The sequence below is a fragment of the Callospermophilus lateralis genome, unplaced genomic scaffold (genome assembly GCF_048772815.1).
Source record: "Callospermophilus lateralis isolate mCalLat2 unplaced genomic scaffold, mCalLat2.hap1 Scaffold_84, whole genome shotgun sequence".
Lineage (NCBI taxonomy): Eukaryota > Metazoa > Chordata > Mammalia > Rodentia > Sciuridae > Callospermophilus > Callospermophilus lateralis.
Window position 1 is genome coordinate 6,534,815 of NW_027516477.1, and position 18,405 is coordinate 6,553,219.

At 35.9% G+C, this 18,405-nt stretch overlaps 1 pseudogene; it reads right to left on the reverse strand.

Annotated features, from left to right (window-relative positions):
- LOC143388158 (contactin-3-like) overlaps window positions 1-18,405 on the reverse strand; it is a 93,791-nt pseudogene that overhangs the window by 41,154 nt on the left and 34,232 nt on the right.

The following is an 18,405-nucleotide window of genomic DNA, read 5'->3' on the forward strand; positions in this document are numbered from 1 at the left end:
TCCCATCCCAATGTTAGAAACCACAAATGGAGAAGAGCTCGTTATCTAAAGCACTGAGAGAGAAGCACTGCTCTTCAGAAGGACTCCTGCAGCTAGTGAAATTATTCTTCAGAAATGAAGGAGCAAAGACTCTTGGGACAGAAAAAAAAGGAGACCTGGGCATGGTGGTGCACACCTGCAATCCCAGTGGCTCAGGAAGCTGAGGCAGGAGGATTGAGAATTCAAAGCCAACCTCAGCAACTCAGTGAGGCACTAAGCGACTCAGTGATACCCTGTCTCTAAATAAAATACAAAATAGGGATGTGGCTCAGTGGTTGAGTGTCCCTCAGTTCAATCCCTGGTACCCCCTACCCCTGAAAAGAAATTGGAGAATAGGGCTTCAGGAGACTGGCCTTGCAACAAAGGCTAGAAGTTATTGACAGGGAAGGAGAAATGTATATCAGTCAGAATTCTGAATGTACAAAAAGACAGGAAGAGTGCCAGAGAAGGGGTCAGTGGAGGCGATACAAACCCTTATTTTCTTCTTATTATTAATTTATTAACAAATAATACTTTGCACAAACTGACAGAGACCATGTATTAGATTCGGTGTGTCTATGTGTGTGTGTGTGTGTGTGTGTGTGTGTGTGTGTGTGTGTGTGCGCGCATGCACGCACACAGTGGTGCTTATATGTGCTCCTGTGTAAGTAAAATGAATGGCAATGACACAGAAAAAGAAAGGGAAAATACTAGTTTTTGTTTTAATCATAAGGTACTTGTGTTTTTAGATTTTATTATGAGGTTCCTTTATTATAAGCACTACTTATGAAATGAACTTGAAAATGATCTCAAAGCACTCTGGAAATGGACTTGGATTAGTTATGTCTGTACATTGCAAACTTTAGATCTACCACTTAGAAAAAAGATGCAGCATAATTGATATGTTGTTATGGGTCCTAGTCTGCCTGGGTTTAATTCTGAAGATCTGAAGACTATGAAATTCAAGGACAGGGTGTCTGGAGAGCGCTTTTTTTCAGATTCTTTGATGGTGCCTCTCTATATCCTCCAGTGGTAGAAGAAACCAGGGGTGTCTCTTGGGCATTAACCTCATCCCACTCAGGAGGGCTCTATTCCCGTAATCTCACCACCTCCTCACCTGCCAGACCACCACTGTAGGAGTTAGAGGTTTCAACACAAAAATTTCAGAGGAGAAAACAAATATTTGTCCCTTTAGCAACATGTTAAGAAATAAGGAAAGTGGAATCCTAAAGAATGCTCAATTAAGACCATGAAATTCTTATAATGTCTAGAAAACTAAAAAAAAAAAAGAAGAAGAACAACAACTAACAAAATAGTGAGAAGTATGGTAGATATTAATTCAGCTATGTGAGTAAGGACTTTGAACAGCATAGTCTAAATGCATTCATTAGAAGACAGAGATTTTCAGAGTAGCTAAAAGCTAGACCCAACTGTATATTCTCTACTAGGAAATATACCTTCAATATAAAGATACATAGAAATTAAAAGGAAATCATGAAATATATGTTGTGTTAATGGTGATGAAAGAATAAAATAGTCACTACAGTAAATTCAGTCAGAGCAGAAGAGACAGCCCAGGGAATGTTATCAGTGCTGACATGGACCACTTCTTAATGATAAAGGGCCCAGAGTGTAAGCAGATACAGTAACCCCCAATGTATGTGTGCCTAACAAAAAATATGTAGCAAAAACTGAGAGAACATTTGGGCAAAAGAGATAAATATGGACAGGATCCAGCAGGCAGAAGTTCAGAAGGTCGTGGTTGAACTACAAAGTAGTACCAATTGAATGGATATAATGGCATCTAGATGCTACCTCACCCATCAACAGCAGATAATACCTTCTACTCCAGTTCAAATGTAATATTCACCAGGAAAGATTATATCTGGGTCTTAAAACATACCCCACTAATGTTAAGAGCATAGAAAACAGAAAACATTTGCTTTCAGACTATAATGTAATTAAACTAGAAAGCAATAATGGAAAGATCCCCCAATTCTTGTACATAAAATTACACACTTCTACTCAACAAATGGGTTAATGTAAAAAAAAAAAAAAACTCAAGAGAAATTATTAAAAAATATTCTGAACTAAATGCAAAAGAAAATAGAACTTATCAAAATTTGTGGGATGTAGTGAGTACATTGCTTTGAGGGAAATTGATAGCACTGACTGCGTATGTCAGAAAAGAAGAAAGATCTACGATCAATAATGTAAGCTTCCACCTTAGAAAACTAGAAAATGAAGAGCAAATTAAATCCAAAGCAAGCAGAGTAAAAGAAACAAACATAAGAGCAAAAACCAGTGAAATTGAAAACAGGAAGTCAGTGGAGAAAATCAACAAAACCAAAAGTTGGTTCTTGGAAAAGATCAATAAAATCAATAAGCCTCTAGTCAGCCTAACTATGAAAAAAAAAGAAAAGAGGAAATACACAAATTATTACTATCGTGTATGAAAGAGAGGCCATCACTAAAAACATCATGGACATAAAAGGATAATAAAATAATATTACAAACAATTCTTGTCTATCAATTTGATACTTTAGATGAAATAGACCAATTCTTTAAAAAACGTGACCTGCCAAAATTTACCCAGGAATAAACATACAATCTGAATAGGTCTACATCTATTTACAAAATCAAATCAATAATTAACAATCTTACCAAACTGAAAATTTCAGGTGCAAATAGGTTCATTGACAAATTTTAACAAACATTTAATTAAGAAAGTGTAGCAATTCTCTACAATCTCTTCCAAAATATCCAGGAAGAAGACATACTTCCTAACACATTCTAGGAGGTCAGAATTACCCTAATAACAACCAGACAAACATATTAAAATAAAACTGCATAACACCAATATTCCTTATGAACTTAGATACAAAATCCCTTAGTATCAGCAAATAGAATTAAACAATGAATTTAAAGATTGTACACCATAACCAAGTGGACTTTGTGTCAAATACACAAGACTGGTTTAACATTTAAAAATCTATTTATGGGTAATCCATCCAGTAGTGAAATGAAGAGGAAAACAACAGATGTAAACAGAAAAAGCGTTTGACAAAAATCTGGCACCTATTCATGATTATAGTCATCAATAAATTAGGGATACAGGAGAATCTCTACACCTTGATAAAGAATGTCCACAAACAACCCACAACTTAAAATGCTTTATGACAAAAAACTCCAAGTTCTGAGACCAGGAACAAAGCAAGACTGGCTCTTTTTCAACATCATATTGAAAGCCCTAACTAATAAAGTAAGAGAAGAAATGGAAATTAAAAAATATACAGACAGAGAAGTAGAAAATGCAAATTTGTTTATGTGATCATCTCTGTATGAGATCTGAAAGAATCAAAAGGAAATCAGAACTAACAAGTAACATAGGAGGTAAGGTTGATATTCAAAGTCCAGTTGTTTTCCCAAATACCAGCAATGTACAAATGGGATTTGAAATGAAAACATACTACCATTTACACCAGCACCCAAAATACTGAAATACTTATGTTAAAATCTAACAAAATATGTGCAAAATCTAGGTGGGAAACTGCAAGTCTGATGGAAGAAACAAAAGAACCTAATAAGCTGAGAGAGATTCTATGTTCATGGATAGGAAGACTTGAAAAATATACACATTTGTGGATAGTTGAAATCCTGGTTCTAAAATTCCTATGTCAAGACAAAAACCCAGAACACCCCAGTCAATACTGAAGAGAAACAAAGCTGGAACATGGGAACACCTAAATTCAATACTAATATTAAGGCTACAGAAATCAAGAAAGGATGGTCATGGTGAAAAGGACAGACAAATTGGTGCAACAGATGAGAGAGCCCAGAAATAACCCACAAATTCAGTCAACTGATATTTGACAAAGGAGCAAATGACAGCCTCTTCACAATATGGTCCTAGAAAAACTGGATGTTCACATGAAAACAGTGAATCCAGACACAGACTCTGTACTCTGCACAAAAATGAAATCAACAGGAGTTGCACTCTTAAATGTAAAATGAAAATCTTATTATAAAAGTCCTAGACTGTCATACAGGGGAGAAACCTAGATGACCCTGGGTATGGTAAAGGTTTTATAGACACAATACCACAAGGCCAATCCATGAAAGAAGTAACCGACAAGCTAGGCTTCATTAAAATGAAAAAAACTTCTGCTCTCTGCATGATGTCAAAAAATGAGAAGGCAAGTCACAGACTGGGAAAAAGGTCTCACCAAAGACACTTCTAATGAAGGACCTCTATACAAAATGTACAAAGAACCCTGAAAACTCAACAATAAGAAAATGAATAATGCAATTAAAAAGTGGACAAAAGACCTAAACAGACATTCCACTAAATATATGCAAATAGCAAGCAAATATATGAGCATATGTGCAATATCCATTCCTCACTAGGGAATTGTGAATTGAAACATCAGCAAAATATCACTACAATTCAGAAAATTAACACCAAATACAGGAGAAGGCACGCAGTAGCAGGAATCCCCAATCACTGATAATGGGAATGCAAAATGGAACAGCCATTCGGAAGGCATTTTACCTATTCCTTATAAACCTATTCTTATCATAGGATCCAGCATTTGCACGTCTTGGTATTTACCCAAATAAATTAAAAACTTATGTCCTTGCAAGGTAAAGGAAGAGTACAGGGGATGGAGATGGAGAAAACTATGTTATATACATTTATGAATATGGCAAATGAACCCAACTGTTTTGCATCACTACCAAACATTAAAGAACAAAAATAAATCTTTAAAAAACCCCACACATAGATGTTTATAGCTGCTTTATTCAGATTTGCCAAAACTCAGAAGCAATGAAGATATTCTTCAGCAGATGAGTGGATAAATAACTGGGGTACACCTGGAGAATGGGAAATTATTTTGCACTAAGAAGAAATGAGCTGGCAAGCCATGAAGGACAAGGCATGGAGGAATCTTAAATGCCTGTAATTAAGTGAAGGATGCCAATCTGAAAAGACTAGATAGTACATGATTCCAACTGCATGATGTAGTTGCCAGGGGTTAGAGGGATGAACAGTCAATTTTGTGAGCCAGGAAATGATCAGTACATATTGGAATTGGTGTGTAAATAAAAGATTTTCTGCTGTGCTCTGAAAAGAAAGCTGTCCAATGGATATCTGAAACAGATGAGATGGAAATCTGATCTACGCAAATGTAAAATTCATTACTTGGTCTTTAGGAAAAACAAAAACATACCAAAAAAATTTATCCTCCCCCCAAAAAAACCCAACAAAATAAATTTCTGTGTAGCTAAGGTTGTTTTAATGCAATAGGTATTTTGCTTTTGTAACTTTTGAAAGTAATTCTCTATTTCTAGATTTTTAAAAATCAGCTACCTATACAATCAGGCAATTTTCTGTGTGTGTATGTGTGTGCGTGTGCGTGCGTGTACATGAGAGTACATATGTGAATCTCTCTCTTTGGGGAGAAAAAGCTATTTTTTTCTTTCTTCTGTCTGAAAGAGCAATCTTGCATTTCTTTAGAGGTAGTATTAACTGTAGCATTTGGAGGACTCGGTTATAATGCTAAATACTCCCCTAGTATCCAAATCACTAAAAAGCAACTAGGGAGATTTTTGATCTCTGAGAAATGAGAAGTTGGCGATAAGGTGTTGTTTTTCAATCATCTGTCTAGTAAAACTTTAAAAAGAAAAATCAAGGAAAAACCCCTGTGCAGAAAAGAACACTGGGGAGCCACCACTCATGGGAGCAGGAATTGCAGAAGCTTTTCTGGAGAACAATTCAAAGCAGTCCTACCATCCTAACAATAGGAGCTAACCTGCACTGTTCTTAGAACCTTCTATATACCTCTGAATAAAACAGTATTATCTCCTCAGTTTCACAGATGAGAAATCTGAGCCAACAGAATTGATGATCAATAGCATATATGAGAATGAAATAGCTTCCAAAAGCTGGCTCTCCACTTTGGTCTTTAACAAGGAGTCTATTCGCATGTAACTCTAATCTGGCCCTGCAATTCTCTCCCTGAGTAGACACCTCCAGAACCCCAGAACTATCTACAAGGGTCAATAGCCTTCTTTCAAATACTATTAACTATTTTATCCTCATTTCTTATTCTAAAAATCCTCAGAATAATTTAAATTGAAATAAGATTGGTTCATTTACTTAACCTGAGATCAGATTTAAAACCACAGAGAAATCAGAGAAAAATTGAAATCTGACAATATATACCTGTTTTGTTTAATCTAAGAATCTTGAAATTTTAATGCTTCCTTTCCTGTTTCTCGTTAATCATTTACTTGTATTAAGAAAGTATTGTAGTTTATTTAGGCCTCATCAACTTCTTGTGTAAATGATTAACAGTCATATTATTTCTCTTTTGAGGGAAGTTTTTATCCTCCCTATTATGCTTTCTAATGGGTTGCTGTTGATACATAAATAAATAAACGATTACATTTTGCATAGTTACTTTGTACTGAACATGGTAGATAACTGAATTTTGATTAGTTTTTTAAATGTTATATTTGATACTATTGGGTATGATACTAATATCATTATGTCCTCAAATAATTGTAATTTTGTTTCCTTATTTCAAAGGCTACCTTTTATTTATATTTACACCTTATTAAATTCATGTAGACATCTCTAAATGACTTTATTCATGACATTGTAAAAATCCCTGTTTTATTGCTGAGTTAAGTAAAAGTATTTCTACTATTTTCCTTTAAAGATAATTTTGAAATAGAGAGAAAAGAATCTCCTTATACCTATTTTAACATGAACTTAAAGCTCAGTAATTGTTATTAATTTTACTGAATATCTGATAAGAAAATCATGAACTATTTTATGAGATATATCAATATAGACATATGTATATTTCCTGGGACAACTAGTAGCTTATGAAGGCCCTGTTCCTTTAATATAATGTTTTTCTGAACCGGTAAAATTTCACTTAGGTTTTCATAATATATTCATGGAGTTTTTTACATTTACTGATTTATTTACTATCTTCCCAGGATATGTTCTCAAGAATATGCTAGCCTTACAAAGTCCATGGAAAAAAATTAACTTTAACTTTTTTATGTTGTCAAAAAGTACACAATATAAACATTTGTCTGTTTCTTTAAAAGTTAAAAAAAGAATCAGTAAAATTATCTAGCTCTAGTGAATATGTAATTTTAATTTTTAATTTTTTTATTTTTTTTATTTACATATGACAGCGGAATGCATTACAATTCATATTACACATATAGAGCACAATTGTTCATATCTCTGGCTGTATACAAAGTATATTCACACCAATTCACATCTTCATAAATGCACTTTGGATAATGATGTCCATCTCATTCCACCATCATTTTTAACCCTATGCCTCCTCCCTTCCCCTCTCATCCCTCTGCCCTATCTAGAGTTCATCTATTCCTCCTCTGCTACCCCTACCTATCCCACCATGAATCAGTCTCTTTATATCAGAGAGAACATTAAGCATTTATTTTGGGGGGATTAGCTAACTTAGCATTATCTTCTCTAAGTCCATCCATTTATCTGCAAATGCCATGATTTTATTCTCTTTTATTGCTGAGTAATATTCCATAGTGTATATATGCCACATTTTTTTAAATCCATTCGTCTACTGAAGGGCATATAAGTTGGTTCCACAGTTTAGCTATTGTGAATCATGTTGCTATAAACATTGATGTGGCTGTGTCCCTGTAGTATGCTGTTTCTAAATCCTTTGGGTATAGACTGAGGAGAGGGATAACTGGGTCAAATGGTGGTTCCATTACCAGTTTTTATAAATGGGATGGATTCAAACTAAAAAGTTTCTTCTCAGCAAAACAAACAATTTGTGAAGTGAATAGAGAGCCTACATCTTGGGAGCAAATCTTTACCCCTTGCACATCAGACAGAGCACTAATCTCTAGGGTATATAAAGAACTCAAAAAGCTAAACACCCCGAAATCATTCAATCAATGAATGGGCCAAGAACCCAAACATACAACTCTCAGAAGATGATATACAATCAATCAACAAATATATGAAAAAAAATGCTCATCATCTCTAGCAATTAGAGAAATACAAATCAAAACTACTCTAAGGTTTCATCTCACTCCAGTCAAAATGGCAGCTGTTAAGAACACAAAGAACAGTAAGTGTTAGTGAGGACGTGGGGGGAAATGTACACTTATACACTGCTGGTGGGATTGCAAACTGGTGCAGCTACTCTGGAATGCAATTTGGAGATTATAATTTTAATTTTTAATAAACATTTATATTTTGATAATTTATATTTTCCCAGAAATTCTCCAACTAATTGGATTGTCACATATGAAACTTAAAACAGAAAATCCTCTGATCTAATGTTTCTTTCTTGTCTGTTATATTCTCTTTCTCACACCTAACTTTACTATTTTTCTTTGATTTTCCAAGATGTTATCTTGTGCTTTTTGAGATCATATCAATTCCATCTTCTTTCCATGCATTTGTTTCTTAATTTCTGTTACTTAAATTTTACAAAGGTGTAAAAAAATGAAAATGAATGTACATTGTCCTTTGGAAGGAAAAATTGTTCATGTGTATCTGTTGCTTCAATTAGTGGTAGCATCAAATTGTCCTTTTTTAACATTGGGCCAATTGATCTTCTGGTGTTTGAAAGAAAAGCTCTCAAAATATACACAAGAGTATTGTCTCTCATTATTTCTTCCCTTTGATCTTATCTACTTTAATGGTATATTATTTATGGCATTGTGGTTTCTGATTATTATAACTTCATGGTATGGAAAAATATTTTCAAAATACATTTATTCTCTTTCTGCCCTTTAGGTTTGCCATGCCTTATTCTTTGTTTGAAATTAGCATTCGTTTCTCTCTTTTGTTGCATTTGCCTGATAAATATTTGCACATCTCTTCATTTACAGTTTTTTCTTGATAGTCTGATTTTTATTGTAACTCTGCTGTTTTTATGGGTCTTAGTATAATACATTACACAGTGCTTGGTTTGTCTCTTGCTTATCTTGTTGTAAATTCAAATTTGTTTTACAGGGTTTCCACTGGGAGTGGATATGGACCATTCATGTTAATAAATACCATACATGAGAAACATAGTCCTGGGAAAACAACTCAAAGCAGGGACTGAGTCTCTGCATATGTGGTTGAGAAAATGCTGAGATAGGGAAGTGTTTTTTTTTTTTACATTTGCTGTTTCTGCCTGGAATTGGGGAACCCTGATCTTCACCTGAGAAGCAGTATGGTAGGTAATGTGCTTTGTGGAAGTGTCTGTAACATGAATAATAACAGCATCTCTGGTAAATCCAATTTTGTGGGCTGATTACTGGGAACATTTTCTTAACGATCTTTCTAGATCAGCTAACACCTTTAACTTGGACAAGATATAAAACTTACAGTATGACTAAGGGATATATTGAAAAACTCAAAGTGACACAAAAGTGCCACAGATGCATATTTAATATCTATAAGTGATCTTTTACCTGGTTTTGTATAGTAAAGAATGGCTGGTTTTAAAATTTAAGTTCTTGCACACAAACAGTTCAAGCCAAAGTGACCACATTGTATTATCACACACCATTTATCATCTTCAAAGATATTCTTCTCTACAACTGAGAGCTAGGAAATACTTCAAGCATCAAGCTTGCGGGTAGCTGCTATAACTGGAGTGAGACTGTGTTGCCTGTGGAAATCAATCAAATTGAAGTGAGCCAGTTAAGTGAATGGCGGATTGTCACTGCTAAAATTCTTACTACTTCAAGTGACTTCTTTCCACACACATTTTAATTCATCACAGAACCAATCCCACAAGTGTTGGGAAAAGCACACAGCATGGATTCTGACATTTTTCATTGCTGATGCACCTACACAATCCAAGGATTCTCAGAGCATACACAGTGAACTCCTCGTGTGTTTGGGTTTGAATGCTTTTATCCCACAGTGAGCTCCTATCACAAAAAGAATCTTATACCTAGAATTTAGCTGATTAAGCACATCAAAAATATCTTTGAATATCCCTGAATTCAGACTTCAATTGCCAGGTCCCAGGTGTTTAGATACCAGCCAATGATGCTCTTCTATTTCTCTTAAACTTTGGACAATTATTTCCCTTTTCCTACTTGTGGAAAATAAGCTGTATTTAAAGTAGGAAAAGAAAGATGTTACATAGGTGTAAATAACAGAATCTCTTTTTCTCCCCCCACCCCCTGCAGACTGAGTGCATACAATGGCTGGTTAAGTATAGGATATCACCAAATCCGTATTGCTTGACCTGAGTCTCTTATTCCACTTTGCAAATGGCAGACCAACTGCACATGTGCTAATATATACATTCTCTGCATAGAGAATGCTATAGGGACATATGTAGATATTGACAAACAGGAGAGAAAGTTACATTCCAGAGACCAGTGTGTACCGGATCTCAGAAAGGAGAGAGCAAGGCAAATGCAAACACTAATGTGAAGAGAGATCAGATAATAAGGAACATAGACTCAGGAGATCCGCTCACCCACAGGCATCTTTGAGTAGGCAACAGTGCTCTAGAACTCTGGTGCCTCTGAACACGAATCCCACTTCTTGAATCACCCACACCACACCTTTAAAGACACGCTTAGCACACAGTCCCCCTTAAGTGGAAGCCTTTGGCTGCTGATTTATTTAAAGGACTTCAGCATGTCCCATGGGCACAGTCTGAAGCACTTCTTTGGACATAGACTTCTCCTTTGTGCCAATTTTCTACAGATACTTGGTTTAATAAGCTTTTCTAAATATGTAATTCTGACCTTGCAGAAACCTGTGACCAGTATTGTCAAACTCCTTTGGCACAAAGCACAAGCCTAACTAATATATCTGGTCTAAATTATTGGAGCTTTATGAATTTATGAATTATTTTCCCTAAAAGATATGTGCTTCCAAAAATGAATAAGTAATGAATACCTAGTATAGTCCCAAAGACAACTGACTGAATTGGTTCAAAGTGGGGGATTTTCTATAACCTAAACCACTCCTCCATTTCAAAAACTTGGCTCTTACTATCCACCTGTCTAGGTAACTTCTTCACTCAACAGCTTCTTTGATCACATTTTACTATTTTGGAAAACAAGGAATATATCTATGAACATACTGGGAAATAAAGGCAAGCAGACTATCTAGGGATTAATGTGCACGCTGCAATGAATACAGAATCAGAGGGCGAGAGCTGTTATATAATTCCCTTCTCATGCAATAGAAAACAGATTTACTTAATTGCTTGTGCTTAAGGGCAATGTCATCTTGCATGGCTTACTGTTTTATACTGATGAGAGAATATTAAGTTACTAATGGCACAAGTCTATAAAAAAAAAATCATAGGCCATGAACTAGCATGTTATAGAAGGAACAGAATTGGCAAGCAATGGCACTAATTTATGAAATTCCACGTTTCGGATGCTTGACTCTTCACAGAGATGATTTTATGCTTTCTGCAAAGCCCATCAGTGCCATGTAAATCAGGAGAGTTAAATTACATTATCAACCCCAATGTTCTTAACTACAAGTTCCTCTTCTAGAGAGCAACTATCGAGTTCAGCCTTTGAGCCTCTCTTTGTGGCTGTGGGGTGCATGTTACAGACAAACTGCTTGGGATATTCAGTCTTGCAATACACATTTATTCAGCATTAAATAAGACAGAGAGTGCCATATTGGTTGGAATATTACCAACAGCTTAGAATCCAGCTGATAAATCTAAAGCATAATCATCTACATTATACGGCAAAATTAATTAATATTTCAAACTGAATTTTTTAAAAAGAATTAGCTATTGATGGACACAATACCTTTATTTTATTTATTTATTTTTATGCAGTGCTGAGGATCAAACCCAGGGCCTCACATATGCCAGGCAAGGGCTCCACCACTGAGCCACACCCTTGGCCCCTCAAACTGAATTCTTGATTTAAGATTAAGTTAGGAGAACAGCTGGGCTAGAGAAGAAGTCTTTCCCACCCTGAGTAAAGGACCCTCAGGGGAGTGACATGTGAACTTTTTACCCCTCCCACACCTTCCATCCAAGAAGGAGAAATTGCAAAAGACTCTATGGAGCAGCAAGTCAGCTGAAAATATTGGCACAAGCCTTTTCCTGTTGTGATAAAAAAAAACCAGTCACAATTTTTAAAAGTGGGAGGCACTTAAACTTATAGTAAAAGAAGGGCTAAGGGACTATACCAATTAAGAATGTTCTCCAAAGCTTTGATTCAGTGAGAACAATTAGAAAACTAATACTTATAAAACCAAATAAAGAAAAAAAAAGAAAAAGAAAACAAAAATGGTACTGCAATTGTACATAATTCTAGGTAGATGTCTAATATCTCAGTTTTCCATTTTCTTTTAAAAATTTTCTCTTTTTAATACTGATATCCAGGAATTGCCTTAGCAAAATCCCAAAGTGGATGGCTTAAAGCAACAGATTATGTCGTCTCATGGTCGTGGCAGCCAGAGGTCTGAAATGTGGGTGCTGGTATGGCCCTGCTCCCTCCAGAACCTGTAATTCTGATTTCTTCCTTGCCTGTTCTGGCTTCTGGTGCCCCAGGTACTTCTGGGTCTGTGCAGAATAACTACACTTCTGACTCCTCCATGTTCTTATGACCTTCTTTCCCCTGTGTGTCTGCATCTCTCTGTGCCTCTGTCTACAGAGCCTTCTTTTTATAAGGACACCAGTTACTCAGGAAGACCTCAGATTGATTTTACTAAATTATTTTTGCAATAATCTCTTATTTCCAAATAAGGGTCATATTATGAGGCATTGGGCATTAGGAGTTTAAAACATATGAGAGAGGACACCCTCAAATTCCTAGCATCATCGTTAAAACTGTGTAAGATCCTGATACGTTAATATACCTGTATAGGCATATACATATATTTAATAAGGTGTTGCCACATGAATGTATTTGAATTGACCCTGATATGGCTTTCTGCTTCAGGGGATGCCTACACGGTAAATGCATAAGGACAAACCCAGGCTTGACATCTCCATACAGTAGGAAGTTTCCGAGTCAAGGCACTAAGATGGCAGGTTGGCTGGCCCTGCTATCCTAAAGTTACACACATGCAACCAGTCGATGGTCAGCCTTGGAGGCTCACCAACACTGAGCCATTATCCAAGTGTCAATTTTTCCTTGAGATCTGTGACTTTTATTCATTTATTTATTTTTAACATGGAACCCTCACCAGTGAGGAGGCAAAATGGAATGGAACCCTGAAGAAGACCCACAGATTTGGGCTTGAAGTTTCACCAGTAACCAGATAAGGGACTCTAACAAAGTTTTTGTACTTTTCAAGTCCTCAATTTGTACACCTGTACAATGAAGAGTCTTATGCTGTTGTCCAGAACAGCTACCAGGAACACTGGGGTGAGGCATTCAGATAAAATACTTATCAAATGTAACTTACCCCCAGTTCATCATAATATGACCTGTTCAAAGTAAACACCTGTGTGAGAGTAATTTCCATGTCCTGGGATACTAAGCACAACCTCTCATGAAGAATAGCATTTAGTATAAGTGCGACATGCATCAGTTTTAATTAAAATTACAGGTTAAAGTAAATGTGCTCAATTTCTGGTAATTACACAAACAAAATTAGATCAAAACAGAATTGAGACACCAGATTCACTCATTTAATATGCATTTCTAGAGCATCACCTATGGGCCTGATTTTTTTTTTTAAAGGCCAGGTGTTACAGACTTGAGCAATAGGAAAAAGGATGACAAAAATATCATGACTTACCCCACCGACTTTCTCAAAGTGAGATCCATCTTTCTTAAAATCCGTGAGGGCATCATTGAAATACCAAGTGAACATAATGTCTAACAGCGGATCGTGTTGTGCCTGGCAGGGCAAAATGACGCTTTCACCCACAGAAACGTCCATGTTAGATGGCGCCAGCGTTATCCTAGTTGGTTCTATTAGGGAGATAATTCATAAGTAAAACTTTAGCATTTCTGTTGTGATGAAAGCAATTTGTACAGGCAAATTCTTCATCCACCCTATAGTGTGTGAGCTTTTATATGCTTAGGTATACACACACATCTATGCTATGAAAAGCCTCCATGGTTAAAATAGATGTTTTAATGCAGTCCTATAATACATTTCATGGGATCCACCAAATTTTGTGAAAATAATTAGCATATCTGAGTCAACAGGTTACAAAAGTTTAAGATGAAAGTCACCAGTAAGCAAGAGTTATAATAAGACTGAAAAATCCATTTCAACTTAGTTTTATGGTTTTGTGAAATATAGTGGGAGAAACAGAAACTACTGTGTTTTCATCAACTTTCAATGACTAAAAAACACATTAACATCAAAATTCAAATAGACTCAAACCTTTGATGTGTACGTGGATTTGAAAAGCTCAGAATAAGCTTAGAGATGCTTAGAATAAGCGCAATGGGAGGGCACTCTGCTAAAATGTTAACTGATGTCGTTTTTTTCCCTAGTGGAAATGTCTGTGGCACATTCTGCCTGCCCTTACCATGAACCTTCTATCTTTTCTGAATTAAATTTCCTTGCTCCAATTTTCCCAGTGCCATTCCCCTTGATGTTACACCATGTGGCAGAAAATGTCTTCAAAAGTCACTTGCATATGTGGTCTGTACTTTCTTGATTAAATAGCCTCTTTAACCCAGTAGTTGGGCATAGGTCTCCCTGACTAACCTGTTGTCATCAAGGTCCCCTGCTATGAGACCCAATGATAAAGTCTTGGTCTCATTCTTTGAGCCTCTAAGCTCTGTCACACTTGATCACTGGTTCTCCCTCGTACTCTTTCCTCAACTGGTTTTTGGGACATCATGCTCCTGCAGTATTATTTACTGTCCTGGTCATTCCTTTTCTGTATCTCTCTTTAAGGTCTCACTTCTGCTACTATATTTCTTAATGTACAATGAATGTGTCAAGCTCAGTCCTTTTTAAAATTCTTTTTAAGGTGATCTAAGATGGTGTCTTGGCTTCAAGTCCTCATCTATATGCCAACAACTGTGAAAGGTATCTCTTCATCTTTGATTTACACAAGTCCAAGGTCATCTATCCAACCACCTACTCACTGTCTCCACTTAGGTGTTAGTCACCATTAGTTCCCATAAAGTACATTGTAGGATTAAATTCTTAACTCTTTTGAATTAAGTCAGAGCAGAGTACAATGCTTTGGCTGATGAAATGTATGTAAGAGTTACATGTAGCAGCGACAGGCAGAATTCTGCAGGAACTAATAGGTAATGTGAAGTGTCTCCTTCCTGTTCTGTGGTGACGTGCACTGTCCCAGATGGTGGAGACACTGGGGGTCTTTGTTCCTGAATGAGGAAGCAAAGCTGACTCACTGAGGACTTGCAGTATGCATAAAAAGTGAAGCCAGGCTATTTTAATCCACTAAGATTTTGGCAAATCTCTGATCTGCTTTACAGGGAAAGATCCTAACGATATTCTAAACATCCAAACTATGCTCATGCTTTTCTTTCACCCCAAAGCTTTGAAACCCACAGCCTGAGCAATCTCAGCTGTTCTGCCATTTTTTTCATTTGTTCACCACACACCCTGCAGTCCCTCCTGACTCCTTTCTGAGACCTCAAATACAATTTGTAAACACCTTATCCTTCAGAATATATGCAGAATCTTATCCCATCCCATTAGCTCCTCAGCTGCCAATCTCACTTGGATCATCATCACTTCCTGTTGGTTAAGTCATGGGCTCCTGAGACTTTGAAAAACAGCTAGAGTCACCCTTTCACATCATCTTATTTCTCTGCTGAAAACCTTGCAGTAGTTCCACTTTTCAATTCAAGTGAAAACTGAAGTCTTAGCAAGATCTACAATTGGTCCACATAACTGCACCCTAGAGATCTCCTGGTAAACTCCTTTATCTCCCTGGAGTCTTTGTACCAAAATTTCCATCTCACTTATCTTGATTCATACTCTAACTCATATTTCTTCATATAGTCTCTTTACTTTCTCAATTGTTTGCAATATACTTCCTTCTAATGATCTCCTTATTTCTTCTTCCTAATTTTCATTTCTCTATCTTGGGCAGAATGTAAGAAGAATGACTACAGATTCTGTTTCAATGTTTTCACTGATCCAGCTCAAACAATGGGTACATAATAGGTGCTCGTTTTTTTTTTTCCCCTGAATGGATAAATGAACAAAATTAACCCAAAACTTAAATCTTATCGATATCAACAGTTATTTGATGAGCTTGAAAATCTCCAGAAAAGACCAATTTTAATGAAAAAGAGAACACACTTAGAAGATCTGACCCAATAGGAGAACATAAAATAAAAGATTATCAGCATATGCCATTTTCCCATCATCCCAGCACAGTAGTAGCCAAGTACCCCACCATGTCCACTGTGCTGTGCTATAGAAGTATACAGTGTCATGTTCTTGACCATCACTTGTTAGAAACACAAGTGCAAACACATTTTTTACCTTCACAATGTACCACATTTTGTGGAAAACACATGCCCAGTTTCTTTAACCATAATAATAATATAGGTCATGAAACGCATCTCTGATAAACCCATCTTAACGAAACACACGCACCTGTGACTACCAAGTGTGTTGTCCCATTGGCTTTCCCAAACTGGTTGTCTGCTGTGCAGGTATAGGTTCCTGAGTCAGCCTTTGTCACATTGTCTATTTTGAGTCCTCCATCTTTTAAAAAAGAAAATCTAAAGGAAAAGTACATTTGATCAATAAATGTGTAATAGTAACTTTTTTTTTCAAAAAATAAATAGCAATTTTTTTTCAGAATTTATTATCTTATGCTAATACTGCTAAGGTCTGATAAACTAAGCCATGGCCTTTTAGGAATAAAGAAAATGAAAAGAAAACATGCATAGATACACAGAGTTGAATAAGAAAAGATGCTCTACCAAATTGAACTTTGCATGATGTTTTTATGCAGCACTACTAAACAGCATTACTTAACATTGCACCTAATTTGTAAATGCCTTTATCAAATAAGTGTGAAATGTTTTCCAAAAATATATATTGTTGTAGATTACTCATGGGGTAACCTTGTAAGTTTTCAGAAAATAAAAAGCAGACATGTCATCATTTCCCTTAAATTTGAAAAAAATATATGGAAACCAAGAAACCTGCTTGTCTTTCATTATGAACTAGGAAAGTCACAGTTGACTTAATAAAAATTCAAGTTTTGTAAAAAATAAAAATTGTGTGGTCACCTATGAGCTATTGTAAAGATTCTGAAAACTTTGATTAATATTACTTTTAAGTTTTTGAGCATCCATTTGAAATACTTAAAGCTTTACCATCTTACTAATTGATCAAGAAAATATTATAAGTGTCTTATATGCAACAGGCACTCGGAAAGTCCCTGGGGTTTTTTGCCTATAGATAAAAAGTCTCCATCTTTGTGGAAATAACAGTCTACTAGAATCGCAGACATTAAGCCACTAAGTAAACGTGAAAAGTTCAGAGATTTGAGAAGTATTCTGAAGGAGAGAGAGAGGGTGAAGGAGAATTACTTTATGTGAACTTCCAAGGTAGGGGGTTTCAGAAGTCCTCTTAGAAGGGGAGTCACTTGCACCAAGAAAGAACAAGATAGGATTATCATCTCTCATCCGTCTGATCCTTGTACCTTTGTTGCCCAAGTTGTCTACTCATGATCATATTCTCTCTCTTTGAATTCCTAAAATCATTATATCTATACTATCTACTGACAACTGAGAAGGGCTTTTATCTTTTGTGATTCATATTCTTAATGCATGAGTGTTGCATTTATGCAAATGGATGGCAAACTTCTTAAAAGCTTTGGAGCCCCAGTGTCAGAATGGTTAATACATGTTTCCACTTTTTGGGCCACCCATAGAAGAGCTAGGTAAGATGACAAGGATATTAGAATAGAATGGAGGATATCAACTCAGGCTTTAAATATTATCTTATTTGTTGCAAGATTTTTAGATGTGTAACATCTTTATAACTACAGAGTCACAAAAAAAGTCACTGTGAGTAGAGTTTATGTATCAAATAATATAGGCAGCATTGATTTTGTATGGTTTTTTAATAGCCTGGTGATTTACTTTCATTTGCATCCTCCTACCTTTTCTCAAGTAAAGAGGTCCAGGGAAAATTAGCACCAGTACACAGGAGCTGTTCATGATCCTGGATCCTGAGGAGAGCTATCCATGAATGTTTGCTAGTCATGTGTTATTTTTCTTAACTATATCAAGGTAGGTTAAAAACAAGAGTTTGGGATATTTGGCCTACTAAGAAAATCAAGGAACAAGAATATTGTATTTCAAATTGGGGAAATTTCATTAAAAAAATTAAAAATTCCAAGAATTTTTCTAGGAATCAATAGAAAAGCACATTGTATTTGATTTCCTTCATGAACTGTG